This window comes from Bactrocera tryoni, chromosome 1, assembly GCF_016617805.1.
Source record: "Bactrocera tryoni isolate S06 chromosome 1, CSIRO_BtryS06_freeze2, whole genome shotgun sequence".
In the NCBI taxonomy this organism is placed as follows: Eukaryota; Metazoa; Arthropoda; class Insecta; order Diptera; family Tephritidae; genus Bactrocera; species Bactrocera tryoni.
In genome coordinates, this window is record NC_052499.1 from 68,212,897 (window position 1) to 68,233,089 (window position 20,193).

General features: G+C 34.1%; 1 protein-coding gene across 5 annotated transcripts in view; it reads right to left on the minus strand.

Moving 5' to 3' along the window:
* Window positions 1-20,193, minus strand: part of LOC120766575 (complexin) — a 215,084-nt gene that overhangs the window by 93,542 nt on the left and 101,349 nt on the right. The window contains exon 1 of one of the 5 annotated variants that reach the window (XR_005704605.1): window positions 5,415-5,484. The exons of the other annotated variants lie outside the window; for them this stretch is intronic. The gene's annotated coding sequence lies outside the window, so the exon portion shown is untranslated. Of the gene's footprint in view, window positions 1-5,414; window positions 5,485-20,193 lie in introns of those variants that run through there. 5 annotated transcript variants of the gene reach the window in all.

The following is a 20,193-nucleotide window of genomic DNA, read 5'->3' on the forward strand; positions in this document are numbered from 1 at the left end:
ATTAAGCTGAAACTGTAAGAATGGTAAAGCTATAGTGTAGCAGGTTGTGCCTGGACGAAGGGATGGACGGAAGTAACCCGTTAAAAAAATAGCAAGCAAAATAATGAAGAGAATGAATTGCGAATGGAGAAAAAAGTGAGCTCAGAAGATGTTACCGCAGTAAAATGAGCTGAAAATGATAACGCGACTGATGAACAGACGTTGCGTGTGGCTGAACGGCGGCGAAAGAAGGTGAAAAGATGGGTAAGACAAGATATGCAGCACAATTAAATGGTTGCGCAAATAGGACAGGTTTTCGTGGGGGCCTGGTGGAAAGAAAGGTAAGCTGGTGAAAGAACCTTTTTTGGCATCAGATAGAAAAGCGCATTTGAGAATGGCGATAAGGGAATATTATATTCAAAAGACTATGTGATGGGACAAGTAGTCAAATCGGTCTCTACTGGCTGGTCTTTTTAGATTTTTAGTATTGTGTTAGGAACATGAAATTTGTGTGTTTAAGAAATATAATTTGTCTTAAGAGATGCATTTGTGTAATATCTGTAGAAAGGTACTATTTGAATTACTTAAATCGCATGTATGCATGTCTCGAAAATCGATTTCAATGAGACGTCAAGGACTCTAAGATAGCTAACGGTACTTTTTTATGATTTTTAAAAGTCAAAATTTTCTGCTTATTATTATCATGGGGTCCGTGGTTGTTTTAGGTGCTCTGGCATACATTTTATATAAACATTTTATACCAAAGGATCAAATTGTTAGGTAGACCATATTGGGTACTCCTTCGATAATCTAGGCAATAACTGAGTCAATAAAATAATTTATACGAAAATGATTTTTTTTGCACAGAATATTCCGAGATAATTAAGGTAATTTATTATTTTTGTTAATAAAGCTCTGCTCCGATCTTGTCTCTCACTAGTGCCATGTGAACTGAAACATAAAAAGGTTAGATTGAAAACTGCTGACAAAATGTTTCCTATTTCGTTATGAGAGATTTTAAGCCTCATTTAACCAAACAAAGAAATTAAATTCGGGGAAGTCGAAAAAAGCTTACAGCTGTTCAAAAATTAGTGAAAATAATGAAGAAATTCGCTATATTTTGAAATTTTTGTATCAAAAAGGGGAGGATGTCACGCAGAGCCACCAATGAAATTTGCGAAATTAAACGGGGACGATGCTTTCTCAGTTCGTGCAACACAACAATGGTTCGCTCGCTTTTGTTCTGGAAATTTCCATGTAAAAAATGCACCTCGCTCTGATAGACCTATTGTTGAAAACGTCGATAAAGAAAAGATTGACCAGGACCATCACTTAAGCAGACATGACATCGCTAAGGAACTTAACATTCGTCATCAAACGGTTTTGAACCATTTCAAAAAGCCTGTCTACAAAGAGAACCTCGATGTTTGGTACAACATTAAAGATTTAATGGACTTAATTAAAATCTGCAATTCTTTGCTGAAACGAAATGAAATCGAACCATTTCTGAAGCGAATGGTAACAGAAGAAGAAAAGTGGATCACATACGACAATAGTGTGCAAAAAAGATCATGGTCCAAGCGTGGTGAAGCTCAACAAATGCTCACAAAGCCAGGATTGACACCTCGAAAGGTTATGTTGAGTGTTAGGTAACATTGGGGAGATTGGATGATTGAAGCAAGCAATCGAAAAAGACTGCCAGAAGTGATCAACAGAAAAGGCTTCGTCTTCTATCAGGACAACGCTAGACCACACACATTTTTGATGACTCGGCAAAAACTGTGAGAGCTTGGCTGGGAAGTTTTGATGCACTGCACAGCAGAACTCCCTATTGAAGTAAGGTTGGCTTCAAGAGAAGCCTGTGAGTTATTTGTCACAGTTTTTTGCCGAGAAACCAGAAAAGTTTTACACTAATGGAATATTGTCTCTAGCGAAAAAATGGCATAGAGTCAACCAGAATGGTATATATTCATTAAAGGTCATTACAGATATAAAAAACAATAAGTTAAAGTTTGAGTAGAAATACGAAAAGACTTTGTCAACTACCCAATATAAGACACACTAATGAAAAAATAGGAATAAAGTGATCTAGTGTTGAAAATGAATAAAATCGGTTCAGGTTTTCTTTCAGTTTCCATATGTCTAAAAAAAAATGTGATCGGTGTTCAGGTTGTAATTTACCATAATTATAAGTTGATATGTAATACATCTAAAAACACTTGGTAAATGAAAGCATCCGACATATGTTGCTTCGTTAATTCCATTTTTTCTTTATAGGTTTACTTTATTAAAATTTTTGCTTAGTTAGTCTTCGTTTCTTCTTCGTTTTAATGAAATAAGTATCGCGCCATCATATATTTTAGACAGTTATTTCTTCCTTTATCCATAGGAAATCAAAGAGCGGAAATAAATTGAATATTAACCGAAACAGAAATTTTAATTTTGAGCCATTTGTCAAGTAATTAGCCAGATATTGCCCGGCACTGGCCGTTGAGAGGGATTAAAAAAAAACGCTTTTAAAATTTACACCCTTTCTAGGATTCCAAAGCAACCGCAACTTGAAAAGCCAACACTTGAATTTACTTACGTTTTCTTTGAGTTTCTGCATATTTACATACCGTCGACCCTTTTTAATCAGCTATTAAGTCACGCAAAACAACCAGAAAAAAATAGTCCACTCTACTCTCATTTTCAACAAACGTGTACCTCAAAGCGAAGCAGCAAAGATTGCTGCGCAGCGTTTGTGTCGGAAATTGTCGTGCGAGGTACCGCAAATATGCATTTTGTGCCGCACAGACGAACACCTTTTAATTAAAATAATGGCCAGGCACGGTATTGGGGCAAATGAAGGCCTTTTTTCCTGTTGCTTGCCTCCGACTTTAAGAAAACTTGCCCAAAAGGTTATTCGTGTGCCCGTGCGATGGACACAGCCACAATTTGTTGTATCTTTTCGCTTTTGGGTAGAGAGTAAACCCTTTTTAATACTTAAGAAATGTAGACTTCATTAAGTTCCCCTCTAAGGACTTACTTTCAACTTAAGCCGATATATTTAGGCACTTGCGTGTAATTAAGAAAAGGTTTCACGCCAGCAGCGGCCTCGCAAAAGGCGATTAAGTCGGGGCTATACATATATATTTCTTTACCGAAAAGCAATAATAAAATTTGCAGATATAAAAACTTGGATGATTCCCCAACAACAAACACAAGAAGCTGCATAAGGACATTTAGGATAGCCAATTTTCGGGCGATTTGGGAATAATTAAAATTAAGAATTTATGAAACACCGCTTTGACCGCTTTGTGGTTAAGCGAAGCAGCAACAACAGAAGGCTGTGTTCATGATTGCGTTTGCAGCAACAAAGTGGCTGTCAATCTCGTTATCGGCGCAAAAAAAACTCTTCGAACTGTAATCAACTTGAATTTGTTGCTTTCTGGTTTTGGCACCATTTATGACTCACTATCAGCGATTTCTGCGTTTGTGTGTGTGTGTGTTATATTTTTACAAGCGGGCAATTTGTTTACACCCCCTAGTAAATATGTCGGTATCAATGGAGCGCCGGCTGAGTGATTGTTGACAGCTGTCGAAATGCCAGTAAATGTTTGTTTTGATTTTCATGTTCCTCGTGCGCCGTTAACTGCTCCCACTTGTGTTGTAGCTTTGCGATAAGCGCTTAGCCGATAAGATAATTGTCGCTTTTAATATGCGCTGGCCACACCAAAATTGATAAAATGCGTTTGGAGTACTTTGTTTCATGTTTCTATTCACTATGGGGTACACAGACTATGTATTAATGAGTAGTATGTAAGTATATGTGCGTTATTTCAAAAGTACGCTGAAGTTATTTCATTGTTGAATATTTATTAAAATATATAATATATTAGATATGCCTAACTGTTCTAAGGGTTTTTATAATATATACATTTTTGTTGGACTAGAGGATATATGTATTTGAAGAATATTCTTGCCAAGTTTTAAGTAAATCGAAAATTGAATGATAGGAGCGGAACATATCATGACAACTGCATCGAAAACAGTCCTACCGAGGAAAGCTTAAAGTTTTAAGTTGAGACTAAATCGATCAAGTGCCAAAGTACTAAAGCTTTGCAAATAAATTGAGTTTTGAAAAACGCTTTCTAGACCAAGGTTATCACACTAGGTTTAAATTCATTGAAAATTAAAGGTAAAATACCAAAATAGGAAAGGAAACTAATTCCTTTCCGGGAAGAGGAAGGTTGTTTTAGTTTTCAAGGGTAAAGAGCGGCTTATCTCGATTTCCAGCAGAACTACGAGTCTTACAGGAAAGAATTATACTCGTATATGTCAGGTAATATATATGGCTTACAAATTTTGTATTAACACCTTTTTCACATAACCTCAAATAGTATTTCTTTTCATTTTCGTTATTTTTTAAGGCTCCTGCATTACCCTATATATTTATATTGAATATCTAAACTATCGAAATACGAAAAAAAAATATTTTTTTCAAACTTCTAGACTAGAATACCCCTTTCTTATCCATTAATATAATAATAATTATCTATGAAACTATATCCTTTTTAATCTTATATACAATATAATAAAATATTGCATAATTGTCCCCGTAGAAGTTTTTCTTACTCTTTATAGAGAAAGGTCTCATTCTATGTGGGCACAGACATAAGCTTTGCTTTTTGCAAACAAGATTTCAAATCTTATATTTTACCCTTAAATTTCGAGGTAAGATTCAAATTTTGACCATAAAAATATACTTAACATATTAGTAACGGTTTCCCCTATAAAAAGGAGTACGCCGACAAGAATTTTTCTTACAAGAAACTTTCCAGTTTTATAACGTCGATTCAAAATGACTACTATAATGCAATTTTTTTTAATCGAACTTTTGAAAGTCCAGATGACTCATCAATTCAGAGGACAGACACTTTCTTTTATAAATTTAAGTATGGTACATAACTTTAATTAATTTTCAAATGAGTGGTATTTTCGAGACTTCTAAATCTTGCAAAATTATTACAAAGAAATTAAAAGAAAATGGGTATGAGATTGTCTACAAGTCAAAATGTTACTAAGCGTTGGTATAGCTATACCATTTTTTCTTTTTAAATGCCCCACGTAGTAAAGCTAAAGACTCGTATACCCGAGGGAACATGGCACTCGCTACTGTTGGACAAGTCTCTAAAAATTTTGTAATTTTTGTGTGAGAACCAAATTCGTGAATAAGTGTTTTTCACTTTATGCGGGAATTTTATTTTTATGCACTCTTCTTGATTACGCTACTTTATAACCAAACTGTAGTTGTTAGCCTATACAAAACGCTTAACCAAAATGTAATCTTAAATAAAACCCCCAACAAAACCCCTCCGAGGCGCTGACACTGCATTTCTTTCACAACAAAAAAAAAATATATATATAAATGCTGCTCCGTGCACTTGACTCACCAAAAACTTTATCGACGGCACGCGTCGGATCTGCCAAATATAGAAATTTGTCCATATTTTTCAAGTAAGTATATATTTGAACAACGCGATTATGAACAATTTATTAATAAAAAAGTATTTTTAGTTTTATTGATAATAATATTTTATTAATATTATTTGGAGTCGGTCTCAGCAAGAGCCTCGCGCATTAGAAACTACTCACACCTTTTGTTTTCGTACTTTTTCTTTGACTTATCGCTGAAGCTGATAAGAAAGAGATTACTAAATGTATAATTTTGATAAAAATATTTGAGTTTTCTACAGCAAATACAGCACTGAATGAGAGCTAAATTGATTTTTGAGTTAACGGAGCGCGCAATTCTTTGTGACAACCCAATTGAGTTATCGAAAATATAAATGTGATTAAGAAAGAGAGTTTTTACAATGCCTTAACGCTCTTATTTAGTAACGCCTAAGTAATATGGCTAATCAAAAGTGGTTTAGAATTCATGTTAACTACTTCGCGTCTTCATTGAGAGACACCAGTTTCATGAAGATAGCTTTGAACACTGCGGTACAACGTTTTTTTTATTCTATGTTATAAGATAATTTGATTTCAAGTTGCTGATATTCAATGAATTTGTTAGCAATAACAAAAAATACATTATCATTTTCGAAGTAAAACATATGTCTAAGTTCAAGGCCAAAATATATTTTTCAAATTTTCATAAACAATTTTAGCATTCTCCTCTGCTTTATAGCTACTTCAAAGCAATTCTCTAATGAAGATAAATTCCCAAGCGTCATTTTGCACTTACTAACAAAACAATAATTACTCGTGCGAACGCTAACAACTCGCCACATGTATATAGGCGAAATTTAATGCACCGAAAAATCTGCACTCGCAAAACCACATTAAAAATGTAATGAAACAAAAATTTACCCCGTTAACAACGTGACCGCATAAATTTGCACACTCCTCACAGCAAGTCGAGTCAAATAGTCTCGGGGGTGCTTACTGCAACGCGCGCAGCCACTGTGAGAGCGCAGCATTTGCAAAACTATAACGGTGTACACGCTGGCGCTAAGCATAATACCACACATGTGTCTTTGAATGAGTGTGTGTGCATGTGTGTTTACATACTAGCACATAATTTCTAATTGCCCCCTAATGGAGTTTGACGCGCAAAATTAAGCAATGAAAACGGTAATGTATACGCCGTGGTGGTTAGTGCTGTGCGGCGCACTGCTCTGAGGATGTGCTTGCAACTATTGCTGTCAGCTGTTGTTTGTATATGCGCCAATTTGTATGCTCAGTATATTGTGCCATTTATATGGAAAGTAAACAGCTGTTTCGGCAGTCGGACAAAACAGTTATTTGTACATAACATACTTATATATACATAAGTGCATGAGTGTATGTGTGCAAAAGTGCTTATAAGCGCGCACTTATTGTTGTGTATACAAATTTTACGTTTTCCAGTACATTTGCGGCGAGTCATTTGGTTGAAGTGGCAGTTTTTAGTGAGCTCTTTATTTCTCTTTTACTGCGCTGTGTAGTTTTGTTGTAATTTGCTATTAAAATATTTTGGTTTTCACTCTTTGAATAGTCGCTGAACGGAATAGTGTGTACATATATTATTATATTATTCTTAAATGTCAGCTATTTGCTTGAAATGTTAGGTTAGATAGATGTAAAGAAGTGGCATTTGAATGAAAAAAATCAAAAATATTTTTATTTCGTACTTTTGATGTCAAGTACCAGTGAGACAATGAATAGCTCAGTATATTGCTGCCGTTCAGGCAAGTGTTGCTGAATACCGTAGTTTGTCAATTCCAAGACGTTCTCAAGAAGTGGAACTGTCTCAAACCTCAACCTGGCGGCCTTTGAGGAGTGATTTGTGCTCGCATCCATATAACATTGTTTTCAATCCAGAACTAAAGCCGTTGGATTAGCGTAAACGTCGTGGTAGCTGATTTGCCTTAAAACGATTTACGATAACGATTTTTAAAAAAAAAATCATCTTCTCCGACGAGACTCACTTTCAGCTGAGTGGTGCGGTAAATAATATATATAAAAAATATATAATATACAAATTATTCATGAATATATATATTCACCTAAATTAACAGTTTAGAATCATCGGTCTATACTTCTTTAAAAATGACCATGATTACCGTCAATTTAGAGCGATATAGATCGATGATAACCAAATTTGTATGACCGCAATTGAAAGAAGGTGATCTGGACAGCATCTGGCACCAACAATATGGGACTAAATGCCAATCAGCGGACAACAACGGAATTATTACGAGAAAAGTTTGAAGCCTCGATTATTTCAAGAAAATCTTACAATGAATGGCTTTCAAAAATGTAGGACTTAACACCACTGACCATTATAAGTCAATATTGAATGTGTTATCCCTGAAATACGATTTGGTTTTGTGGAACTTAACTGTATTGATTCTTAGTCTTAATTGTATTGATTGCACTTCACATTTGATAAAAAAACATTTGAATTTCTTTAAGAAAACCCTGTATTATATATAAGTCACAAATATACACTAATGTATATTATGAATTAGACCAAAAATAAAATTTGTATACTCTTGCAACATGTTGCTACATAGTATAATATTTTTTTTTTCTTTAAATGTTCTTTCCATTATTTGAGATGTCAAACTTGGTATTTCCAAAGACCTATAAGAAGTTTTGTTACTAACGTAGGGTTCGATCACAGATTATTTTTTGTTTTTATTTTTCAGTTTCCTATCCAGTACTTTTTATGTATATCTGATGCATAGGAGGTGTTTTTATAAAAAAAGCGAGTTTTAAATTTAAAATTCCTCGGGTTTGCAGAAACTAATTGTGATTTATTTTTATCATTGATATACCATGCATGCCCCTGTAATGCATATTTTCAGCTTTATTCGATGCCTACATTGTCTTTAGCTTAGTCGGTTTCAAATTGGTTTGAAAAGAGAGAGAGATTTAATTTGAATATAGATTACATATGTGTATTTCAGCACAAGTTGCTGCCGTATGTAATGAAGAAATTATAAATAAATTATTTCGGTATAAATATAAAGTCTATGATTATACACAAATGGTTAGAGTAGCTGATTTGGAGACAACAAAACGCTATTGCTCACCAGTATAATCTGACGAGAATACAGAATACAATGTGGAAAATTATTTGTTTGGATATAGGTATATGATATCAAGTAATCTATAAATAATTTTAGCTTACCAATTTCAGTAGTGTCAAAATTGTCTTACCTTCCAATCAACATTTTAACACAAATATATGAAAAGTTTACAATCAGGAACTTAGCAAATTTTATTTCTCTATTTAATATAAAAAAAGGAAAAAAACGTTAACTTCAGTTGCACCGAAGCTAAATACCCTTCATAGGTGCATTTCTGTTAGTAACTATGTGTTCAGTTTGTATGGTGGCTACATGCTATAGTAATCCGATCTGAACAATTTATTCGGAGATTACATTGTTGCCTTAGAAAATAACCTGTGCCAACTTTCGTGAAAATACATTGTGAAATGTGAAAATTTCCCATACAAGACTTGATTCCGATCGTTCAGTTTGTATGGCAGCTATATGTTATAGAGGTCCGATATCAGCAGTTCCGACAAATGAGCAGCTCTTGAAGAGAAAATTACGCTTGAAAAATTTCAAAACGATATCTTAAAAACTGAAGGACTAGTTCGTATATATACCGACAGACGGACAGACAGACGGACATGGCTACATCGACTCAGCTCGACATACTGATAATTTTTATATATACTCTATAGGATGTCCGACCCTGCCTTCTGGGTGTTACAAACTTCGTGACAAACTTAATATACCCTGTTCAGGGTATAATTATATGAAATAAGCATATCACTACTATTTCGATAGTTCCAAACAGAGATAAGATTACTAAATTACACAAAATAATATTTTTAATATATAATTGGTCTCTAGGCGCTTACCATAAGGGTTGAATTTTGAAAGTGGTGCTATAAAAGTTAAAATCTCTCAAATGCCTTCTTTAATACGATTTTTAATTCTGTTTACTTTACAAAAATAAACAAAACATAAACCTTAAAAAAATTTAAAACAAACATGTTATCGTCTATATTTACTTTGTTGTTCTTACAATGAGTTTATGCATATTTCTAACTGTTTATTTGGGTGCGCAGCTCAAGACACTATTTTGAGCATTATTTTCCTTCACTTTTAGCCACATACAAGTACAAATGCCCATACATGCGTACTAAGTGTAAATGTAATAGCTTATGTTCTGCCACCAATTCTTGCGAAGTCAAGGATAAGCAGCTGTTGTGGTTTTAGCTGAGGCAACTTCAAAATGGTTGTTGCCAGTAGAGTCAGTGGTTTTTCTATTTTCCAATGTGTAAATTGCAAGTAAGTAGCATACTCCAGGATATATTACATATACGTACTGTACATATATTATATCTCTGCTGCTTTCTAAACTCCAAAAAGAGCCACAATACAAATATTCTAAAAAAGCTACAACAAGCACACATTGCTGTCGCGTGTTGTAATACTTTTTTGTGTGCGTTCGTGGTTGAATATATTTTATTCAACAATTTTCTTCGGCGAATCTCAACGGAAATTAAATCCGAGTATGCCAAAGCAATGAGAATAATATGGAAATGCCAGATTCTTATCTAAATACGAAGCTAAGGAATTTGCACACATACATATACATATCTACGAGCATTGCGTTACATAGAAGCTTTTGTAAATTCCGCTGGCGTGAGCTAAGTGCCTACTTGTTGTATTAACTTTTCCGTCACTTCAGCTGCAAGTGGGCGTTACACACGCTCGCTGTGAGCAATTGCCAAGTGGAAAAGCTTTGTCGGTTTGATTGCATTATTTTTTCGTTTGTTAGCTGGCTATTCTTCAGTTCGAGGAATGTTTTCAATTAAAATATTTGTGAAAAAAGTCTCTGTAGAAACTTTGTTGGCCTTTGCATATTCGCAGAATTTATTTGAATTTAAATATATATATATATATATATATCGTAGTTATTGATAGTACATTAATTTTAACATCTTTTTTAAACCAAAATGGAGAAGTTTAATTAGTTATCTTGTTAAGTCTTGAATTATCTCTTTATATTGCTGAACAATACCGCGTCCAACAGCCATTAATTTACCTAAACATGGTGTCGCTATTAAAAGCTTAAGCAAAAACATTATAATATACCAGTTTGGTCCCAATATAAGAGGTTTTAACACTTTATGTACATATGCTCGCTTTCTGCTTCTAATTTCTATTAATAGAAAATAAGAAAAAACGTTATCTTTGGTAGCACCAAAGCTAAGATATCCTTCACACATACAAGAATTTGATTTTGATCGGTAAGTATGTATGGCAGCTAAATACTAAAGCGAACCGATCTGAACATTTTCTTTGGAGATTGCACCACTTAGGTCTTAGGTAGTAACCCATACCCAAATTTGTGAAGATATTTAGCCAAATGGAAAAATTCTCATACAAACACTTCAGTTTGAATGGCAGCTATATACTAGAGTAGGCCGATATCGGTTGTTCCGACAATGAGCAGCTTCTTGGGGGAAAAAGTCGTGAGCCAAAAACTGAGGGACCAATTCGCATATAAACTCTCTATGGATGTTAAATGGACAGATATATATATAAAACCTTTGTCAGTTATATCTCCACAGGAAGTCGGTTAAATTTTGTACGAAAAAATTATACATGATGTGAGACAAACCAAAGAAAATATGGTTACTAAAATCTTAATACCATCATTGCGCTTCGTGGTAGGAAAGGATTCTTCACTTATTTTGGCTTTAGAGAAAATCCTTCGAATATTCTAAATTATATATGAAGTAGCCTTATGAAATACACATATAAAAATTTTTATATCAATATCACTTTATGCATCACGCGCTTTAAAAAATATTAATCCATATTATTTTTCTTGACTAAAAATATTTCTACATCCAATGGAATTTGCGATAGAGGAAAATGTCGGCAATTTTTATAGCTTGAAAAATATGTACTATCTCAATTTGAAGTTAATCAGTTCAGGTATTAGTGAATCTCAGAACCATATCCAACAACTCACAGTACTTTAAATAACTGATGGTATAGTTTTCCAAAAATATTCCACGGAAAGGGAAGGTATCTTTGCTTTTCGTAAGTTTTTCCACCCAGATTTTTTTTTTCCAAATCAGTTAGGCAGAACATGTAGTAAAAAAATGTTCTGTGAAACATTTGCATTACATTTAATGCGAGCACGAACTATTTTTAAGCCAAAATAGCAACTGAATAAGGTCACTCTTTCTTCTCTTTGCTTCGTAAAAATTGTATACGAATACATTAGCATTTAATCTTGTTCAATAATATTAAATGAAAAAGATCAAAGGAAACACAACAGCAAGAAATTTAACTTTTCGCTAGTTTCTAAGACAAAATCTTTGAGAAAAGGTATATTAGAATAGTTTTAATTAAACTAATCAAGCTAAATTTGAAGCATTTTATGAAAATCTTTTTGTTCGTTTATAAATTTTCTAATGTAAATGGCAGGTTAAAATAAATAATAATAGTCGAATTTCCACATTTCTGCATATCAATTGTAAACAAATATTTTTGAAAAAGCTTAAGATTAAAGCAAAAAGTTCCATTTAAAGAAAATGTCCAGAAAAGCTGGCATTCAAAGAATTCCTACGTTATTTACTGCCGCTCACAAGTATTTGCTTTAAATTCTTTAATTTAATTTCGTTTGATATTTCCGGCGAATGCTAAAACTTTTTAACAAACCGACACATAAACATACATACATATATGTAAGTGTGTAGATACTTTTCACTTTCAAGTTGAACTTTGAGTTGCACCAAAACTTTTAGCTAACTTTCAACATATTTCTAATACATTTATTATTTATTCACTCCTTTCATTTCTTGAAATTATCACTTGTTGTTGTTGTTATTTTATTTCCATTTCTTCTTATTTTTATTTTTGCCGCAAACATTCCGACATTCACCACAAACGCATTCGACAACTTTCACACCAACTTGCCAACGCACAAATTCGAAGCCATCAACGGCACCTTAGATAAATGCTGATGCGGTACAGCGGTGGCGGGTTTGAAGGTGTTCAATTGCTGAGGCAGAGCAACCGGAAGGATAACTGCTGCTGCCTGCCGGTGCTATGTCAAAGGAATTTAATAAACACCAGCGCAGTTCGTTGAATATTCCCCATCACCATCAACATTTACAACAATAAAATATTCTCAACTTATTTTTTCTTAGTCATTATTGCTGTTGTTTTGTTGTTTTTGTGTAAAATGAAGAACATGACAAAAATGCAAATACTTTGCCCGCAAAATGCGGTGAGTGGAATAGCTAAGAGAGGGCGAAAGACTAAACGAAAACTAAGGTGAGTGGGATGGGTGGTGTCCATTGTATTTGTTTTTGTTGTGGTTGCTGCTGTTGTTTATCCACAAAAGACCAGAAGTCGAGAATACGCAAAATGCCTGCTCAAATATGCTCGGCGGCAAAGTCAAAGAACAAAAGGCAAGCAAATAGCAGGCATACAACATGGATGACGCCAGAAGAATGTCTACAAGTATGAAGAAGTTTAGTAATTTCCCAGCCGCAGCATGCAAGGACAAACATTTGCGGCATTTCAAAAGCACGGGAAGAATATATAGCAGAATCGGAACGCAAAAAACGAGGGAGAGACAAATAGAAGTGCGCCTACCTGAAGCCAAGGTGCGAAGTCACACGCCGCCCGAGGCGTTGTGGTGCCACATAAAACGCATTTAATCACTGCAGTGGCCAAATCATCGCTTTGGGCTTGACGACCTCCATACAAGCATGTATTCAAATGTGACTACAATGGACACTGCGGAATGCCAGTCAACCTGGTGGGCAGCCTTTGTATGGGCACGTGCTGCGTGACAAAACTTTATGCTTTTCAAAAGGCACATAATGAGGTGCGTGGCATTCAAACATGCTTTTGCTGCGTATAGGAATTTGTATTAAAGAAAATCTCATTGACATTCACACAGGCTGAGAATAATACAAAAAGTCAAATAGGTGAGAAATAGGTTGGAGTAGCTTTAGTTGTTATCAAAACCGTAAAGGTTTTTGGTAGCTTTATTATAAAAGTATACGAAAGGTCGGCTTATAATTCAGTTGGAAAGGAGCCTAAGTTAACTTCTGATTGTAATATCTACCTATATCTGCCATCCTATCAGAGATTTTAGCTACAACGTGGCAAACCTTGGTTCTAAAATGCAAATGAGAGTTATATGATAACCACACCTACCGAACAAGAAACGTAAGTTTTGAGTAATGCAGTCATACTGATAACTTCTAAATATTTAACACCAAAAACCGGTGAAAAAACTTTAGCATAAATGCCTTACATTTGAGCATTTCCCGTGGGAGCAAAATCTTTTTGCAACGAACTCCACACAAAACTAGAATTCCTAATCTGTACCTAGTATGTAGCATATATCTTAGTAAGCACGCATGACAATCTACATCCCGTAAAAACACATTTTTACCTAAATTCAACCAAAACAATTTCAATATCAGCGTGAGTTTCCTTAAATTGTAACAGCTGTTATTTGTTTGGTTCTTGTTGTTGCAGCTGACAACATTATATACGTACGAGTAGGTAGAATGATACTGGCGAACAATAGTTAAAGCAGGTCTGGACCCCAACAGTGTTTCTTGGAACACTCTAGACAATGAATAGTTGCTGGCAAAGCACAAATTTAATTGCTATTAAACCTGCTGTGTTCTAATTTCACCATTTTTATAGAAATGCTTCCATTTTAATATTTTGTTAAAATATTTATTGCAATGTTTTGTTCTTCATTTCTACGAAATGAAGGATTATTTTTTCAACACAGTGCAGTTTTTTGTTATGTTCTAAAATATGTATGTACCATACTTGGATGTAGTTTTGAAAAAGATTTGCATATGTTAGAAGTTATAATCATTTGGCGCGGGCTAAGTTTAGTCAAATAAAAGACAGAAGCGTTGCTTAACCCAACCAGAGCAGAATAATATGAGAAATTTAGCATTTAAAAATAACATTTTTTGAAAGATGATAATGGAAATTAGGATTATGCTAGGATGACATGAGTACATTTCCTTAACATTCCAGTAAGGCGTAATCAGACTTTACGGTCAAAGTGTTACCCCAAATAGATAATTCTGCAGGGATTAGCAATGCAATATAATTCTTCCGAAAAACTTAGCAATACAATATGAGTGTGCTAGAATACTTAACGTTCTTTGTTGCAGGTTCTTTGACATACTGCAGTGATTGCCAAGCGTCGAAATTTCTAATTGAATTTGCGATCGAGTCTTCAGGAATATATAAGAATCTGCCATCTGGTAAATCGGTAGCACTTAAAAGTATGTACATACATATTTCAGCAATTAAAAATTTGTAGTAAAAAGTTCATACCTTCCGCTATGTAATATTTGTGGCACTTATAATTGGAAGACAAGGTGAAAGAGAAATTATATAAAATTGCAAACTTCATGACATTTGCTGTCACTCAAAAGATGAGCTCTTAATATTAATATAAAGAGGTGCCTCTTTCATATTTTCTGTTTTCCATATAAATTACATGGAAAAAAAAATCATTTTTTGTGGTGGTTATTGTACGGAGGTTATTATATGTGCTATATATGTTATTATATGTGATTCCGATTCTACTCGAAAATCGAGTTTTCTCGTAAAATAATCGATTTTTTGGAATCGATCTTCAGTAGTCGAAGTCGATTACGAATCGATTCTTGATCGAAAGTTTTGAGCCTGTGCCAATCTCTAGCCAATCGTGCATTATTTGGCAGATAAGATTAAATACGTAAATGAGGATTGCACTTCGACCTAAGGTCTATTGTGCCCAATCCTAAGTCACAACGTCTCATCTAGCCCCAGCAAATCGATAAAGCCCAATATACTGCCAGGTGTTATTAAATCGATGTGATCTCTATTTGGAAACAAGGATCCGGGGGTCGTAATCCTGCGCCTACTGACTGCTTTGCAGTCAATTGGCAGGTGGTCTGGAGTTTCAGGTTCCATGTGGCAGAACCGGTAATTCGCACAAGAATCTAGACTTATGTTGTGTAAGTGCTTCTTGAGCTTACAATGGCCTGTGTAGAAGGCGATAAGCAGCCTAAGGTTGTCCCTTGGTAGGGTAGCAACTTGGTATGGTGCATGCCTTGGAGTTGTTGCTAATGCTTCTACCTAGCTATTGCTTCACCATTTATAGCGCGTGGGTCAACCGCAATGAAAGGTTCCGGTTCTACCATGTTAGTGGTTGCTGCGCAGCCAGCAAGCTCATCAGCCAGTTCCTTCCCGGCTATACCTTTGTGACCTGGCACCCAAATAAGGTGCACTTGATTACGATCTGATGGACTGTTCAGTCGTTCTATATGCTCCTGCACCAATAGCGATTTGATCTGGTACGCAGATATCGCTTTGAGTGGCGTTTGACTATCGCTTAGTATAGTTATACGTTCATTGTGATAGTTGCGTTGGAGGTTTACCTCTACGCACTGACCTTTAACAAAGACTTTTGCTTGGAATATGTTCAGAAAACTTTCCACAGGATAATTTGGTGCGTGGTCCTGCGACTTTTGCACCAGCTCCCTCCGAAGTTTTCAAGCCGTCGGTGTACCATTTGACTATATAATCTTTAATCAGTAGCTGAAGAGCGGATTCGTTCACGAACTTCAATATGCACTCATTTGGGCTGATGACAACAGTTGACAAGCCTAATGGTATTGAAAAAATTTTAGGTTTTCACTATAAAACTGTACTTATGCTACATATGTAGGTATATATGTACAACATACTCAATATACTATAGATCATTCTTTTGCTTTCGACAAATCCATTTTTGATACCCTCGCGGCACTACTGAAAATCATTAATAATAAAACAATAAATATTTATGTATCTTAATAAGCAAACATTTGATTAAGTAAATGTAATAATAAATGAAATAATTTTGGGACTTAAGTCAATATATAAATTTGATTTCACTTCACCCATCAATTGCTGACACGACTGCTCTTTTTCACTTTGCGAAGTTTGCAAAGGAAACTCAAATATTTGCTTAACTGTCGGCAAATATTTCAGTAATCATACTTATATAGATACTTGTAGAGGATTACTTTATTTGAATCTTAGCTGGAGGCTAGATATTGTTATGAAAACCTAATACTTTGAAAACAACTTTTGTAGTATAATATTAACAAAGTAAACATTACGTTTTACCTAAATACTGAGAAAAAATAAAATAAAAACAGAAGTTCTAAAAGCTTGCAAATATAACGGTTAGTATTTAGAAAACGCTTCGTTATTAATGCAGTAATGATTTAATGTCTAGCTTTTGATTTGTTAAGTAGGATATCAGATTTATTTTGCCCCTGAGCAAAGCACAGCATAATACATTTAGTCAGTGAAGGAGCAATCACTCTGAATTCAATTATTATTAATTTAATTAAACTTGTCAGCCTCAATTACATACATATTTATACATTGACCGATACATTCTCTCACATATCAAGCATTAACCAAGAGTCATTGTTGGACATGTCAGCAAATAGGCAGCTAAACAGACAGGCAATCAGCAAGAACATGTGCCGTTAAACTTTATTATATATACATATATACTTAAATGCATATATACTATACAAACAAAACCAGCAAATATACACATATTATATAACACTTATAACCGATCGAGCGTTCGGCTTGTGGCCAAATTATGCCAGAGGCGTTACATTAACGTTAATAGTTGCGCTAGCTCATACAAAGCAGCAGTGTTACTAGCATCTTCCGCCGTTTGAATGCATTCTGCTCGTTGTGTGATGAGCGCATTAGGCGTAATTGCTGCTGGATGTGTGACATTGGCAGCTGCTAACTACTCAGCAGTAACAAAAACAACAACAGTAACCATGATATACAACAGTAATAGCATACATGGATAGTGTAAATGCCAATTTAAGCAATAAACACACCAATGCAAAGCGGAGTTGAGCGGTGTCGCTGTTGTCACAAGGACTCTGTTACGGATGAACCACAGTGGCATATTGACTTCCATTGTTGGCTAGTGGTAAATAGCGAGTGACAGCAAACATGATTGTGCGCTTTGAAAGCAGTGAGCTTACTTTGCTATATACATATGTATGCACATGTATAGCGCTTATGCCCATCTGGATAGCGGTTCAAGTCACTGGCAAATATAATTAGTGAGCTTGTTGTGTATAAAGCAGCAAGTTATAAGTGTATTATGCTTTGCCTAGTACACAGGCACTAGCGCCGATTAAGAATATGCTGCTAGTGTGCGACTAATTGACAGTAATGTTCTTCAAGTCATCCATATGCTTGGTATTTTTGTTGCAAAATTAGAGGAAAATACAATTTTTAGCTAAAGAAAGGCAAGGAAGAGAGCTTTTTCAGTTCGTTAAAGATAGTTAGCGTAAATATATTTAAATCATTACTTTTGGCCACATTCAGAAGAAAATAATTTGTGCCAGCGAGCTGAAAGTAGTCATTGTTCAACGCTTTATACTTATTTTAATGAATAATTATTAAAAACAAAACTGTTCCTAATTAGTTTATGGTTTTTATTTATTTATTTTCTAATTATTCTATTGCTCTCTTTTACTGCTGAATTTCTGGTTTAATGAAAAATGTAGTACAAAGTCTGAATTTATTTTATTGTAAGCCTTTAGTACTGTTTCTTTGTTATGTAGGATTTGTTATTATCGCAATGACAAAAAAATATAAAAAAATCTAGTTTTCAAGTCTTAGTTTTTATGAAGAAAATATACTGTTGGAAACTTCATACTATATAAAATATTAATGCGGGGAAGTTTGTTAAAAATTAACGAACAGATCAGATGAAATGATGAAAGAGTCTACAAAAGTTGTTTAGCAGATGCTTTCTGCCAAGAAAGCGTTTATAGTAAGGAAATAGACCCCAAATTTTAATTATTGAATAAAAAAAGTGTAAAAGTAGAAGTGTATTTATACGGAAATCAGGAAGTTCAAAAGACAGCACTGTATTAATAAAACGCAAAGCATTCTTACGTTTAGAATGCTCTATAATCTTGAAATTTCCAATAAATTAAGCCTTGTTTTGGGAAATTTAAGAAACTTTCAAGAAATTTTTTTTGAGAAAAGGAAGTAACACCAATCTACTTTGACCCACTCTTGTACCTAGTCTAAATAGCAGCAAGTCAAATATTCTGTTCTTATTTTTTCCAAACAGATCAAGATACGGAATTTCGCAAATTAGTTCCCATTTTTTAACACTAAAAAATGCTATAAAAATTCACCATAAACAGTAATTCAATTCTACAAAAATTTCCTAGCAATAATTTCGTTACTCATACGACACGACGAACCCACATTTCAATAACGCAAAAAATAGGATAATGAAGGCAAATAATAGAACAATATTTTAACATTGTTTAAGACTTTCTTTTGCAGCATATGTATGTTTATGCATACAAGTTTATATTTTTATAGAAGCTTCGGTAAGTATACTTCCCCTTTCGCGATGTCCGCAATTTATTTGGAATTTATAGCAAGCACTTAACTTTCAATTTCAGACACATGTCGTTGGGTCAGAATTGAACTTTTATTTCATATGCCTTTTTATTTCTTCCTTTGCTTTCGCGTTTGCATGCAACAACGACACGTGTTGACCTTAAATGGCACATTTGCGAATTTATTTGAAAAGGATTGGAAGTAGGGCAAAAGCCAACAGCAAACGGATATCTCTAAACAAATACGCAAAAAAAGTTTTTAAAATAAATAAACCACAAGTTTATACATACTTCCGCTTTTGTCTAAATATGTAAAAGTAAAGAATCAAACTTCAATCTGAAGTTCACTGGATTATTTGTTTGAAAAAGGCGTCTGAAATGTCAAAGCCTAAATAAATGACAGGAAGTTTGTTCGTTTTCCAAGCGGAAGGATGTCAAAGAAAAAAAATAAACTTCGTACATGGTGAAAACAGATTTTCGGTAAGAATGTATGTGCTTGATACGCTGTGTAGTAATTTTTTTTTTCGAAATATATTTTCATATTTTTTGTCTGTCAAAGCTGGCACTAATTAACCAGCTTTTGCATAGATATGTTGTTGCAAACGGAATTCAGTTTTCTTACCTTTACCTATATTAGTTGGGTATTTACAATCATACATATATATTTAAATTATATTTTATATAATTTTTTTTTAAGTTTTGCAAAAATCATTGAATCTAAAATTGAATTGATATATTGGTCATCCTTTGCAAAAAAGCTTCAAAGCGAAATAGTTAAATATACTTTTTGGGATCACAACCTTTTTCTGCGTTACCTAATTTTATGTTTTTTCAGAGAAGTAATCAATTTTGTTTCGGTGGGTAATCAATATTAAGCCGTGTGTTTTGTTTTAGTGCTTTTAGTATTCATTTACATCTTTTTCTGCAGTCGAAATAATTTTGTTGTAGGCTCATAAATCCCAAACGGTATAATAAATTTCGCAAATTTATTGCAAACCAGCCAAACGGGTGGCTAATGGTGGCAATTGTCAATAGTAATTTATGTACTTGGAGATTTAGAAGCATATGTTCACAAGTTTATGTCTACTATTTAAATTACAGTTGTGAATTACTGCCAGCGTTGCCGTTGAATTACTTTGAAATTGCAATTTGTGCTATAATAATATATTACACATTTTTTTTGTACAAAATTTTTTTAAGATTCAAATATG